Genomic DNA, 1989 nt, shown 5'->3' on the forward strand with positions numbered 1-1989 from the left:
AGTGGTCTTCCTATGTATAAGATGACCTTAGTTTGACTTATAGGAGAGGTAAGCTCCTTTTAATAGTAAGAGTTTAAACCCAAGTAAAAATGCAAAGTTTTAAAATCTCTGCTTTTTAATTATTAGAATAAAAAAGATTTCAGGGAAATAACTCTTCTGTAGCTCAATGTAATGCTCAAGCTACTTCTGTTTAATAAGTATGTCTAAGATAACTTATTGGACTTATATATGTCAGGCAGTGTGCTGGACATTGCGAATATACTTAAGACATAGTTTCTGCTCTCATGGAGCTCATAGCCCAAGTGTAGGAAGTAAAAACACAGAGGAATAATTACAATAAAGTGTGATTTGTGCAACAGTAGAATTGTTCTCATGTGAGCCTCTAAGAAAAATATTCACCTTTCCTATTGACAGCCCCATCATGATTTTGCTCACTTGGGTCCCTCTGATTAGATATGCACATTTTTTTTTTTTTTTTACCTCAAGCCACCTTCTCATGGATTAAAGACAAGAAGCCCCCTTAAGACTACAAAGGAATGCATGATTGGGTTTGACAATACTGAAAGCTATGAGCATAAGGTTAGTTTCAGCCTGTGGACCTTAAGACTATTTACACTATCTCTGCCCTTGCAAAATTCGCTAAGTGGGAAGAGACCTAGTTAAGATGACAGGAAATAACAATTACAGTCACAGCTTTGTTATGGTCTCACTGTGATTTTAAGCCAATAATTCCCATTATTAAGCCTGTTTCCTAATTTTTAAAACAAAGTCACTGGAATGGATGATTTCTGAGCTGCCTTTCCTCAGTTCTTGTGAGATATAGGAAAGGCAGCTCAGAAATCAATGATTGAGATAGCCTCAGACACCAGAGGGAAGATAGCTGAAGCAAGAAGAACTACAATCCTGCAGCCTGTGGAACAAAAACCACATTCACAGAAAGATAGACAAGATGAAAAGACAGAGGGCTATGTACCAGATGAAGGAACAAGATAAACCCCAAGAAAAACAACTAAATGAAGTGGAGATAGGCAACTTTCCAGAAAAAGAATTCAGAATAATGATAGTGAAGATGATCCAGGACCTGGGAAAGAGAATGGAGGCAAAGATCAAGAAGATGAAAGAAATGTTAAACAAAAACCTAGAAGAATTAAAGAACAAACACCTAGAAGATTTAAAGAACAAACAAACAGAGATGAACAATACAATAACTGAAATGAAAACTACACTAGAAGGTATCAATAGCAGAATAACTGAGGCAGAAGAAAGGATAAGTGACCTGGAAGACAGAATGGTGGAATTCACTGCTGCGAAACAGAAAAAGAAAAAAGAATGAAAAGAAATGAAGACAGCCTAAGAGAGCTCCGGGGCAACATTAAATGCAACAACATTCGCATTATAGGGGTCCCAGAAGGAGAAGAGAGAGAGAAAGGACCAGAGAAAATATCTAAAGAGATTATAGTTGAAAACTTCCCTAATATGGGAAAGGAAATAGCCACCCAAGTCAAGGAAGCACAGAGAGTCGCATACAAGATAAACCCAGGGAGAAACACACCGAGACACATAGTAATCAAATAGGCAAAAATTAAAGACAAAGAAAAATTTTTGAAAGCAGCAAGGGAAAAATGACAAATAACATACAAGGGAACACCTATAAGGTTAACAGCTGATTTCTCAGCAGAAACTCTACAAGCTAGAAGGGGGTGGCATGATATACTTAAAGTGATGAAAGGGAAGAAACTACAACCAAGATTACTCTACCCAGCATGGATCTCATTCAGATTCGATGGAGAAATCAAAAGCTTTACAGACAAGTAAAAGCTAAGAGAATTCAGCATCACCAAAACAGCTCTAAAAAAATGCTAAGGGAACTTCTCTAAGTGGGAAACACAAGACAAGAAAAGGACCTACAAAAACAAACCCATAAAAATTAAGAAAATGGTCATAGGAACATACATATGGATAATTACCTTAAACGTGAATAGATTAAAT

Source organism: Physeter macrocephalus, chromosome 4, assembly GCF_002837175.3.
Source record: "Physeter macrocephalus isolate SW-GA chromosome 4, ASM283717v5, whole genome shotgun sequence".
NCBI classification, from domain to species: domain Eukaryota; kingdom Metazoa; phylum Chordata; class Mammalia; order Artiodactyla; family Physeteridae; genus Physeter; species Physeter macrocephalus.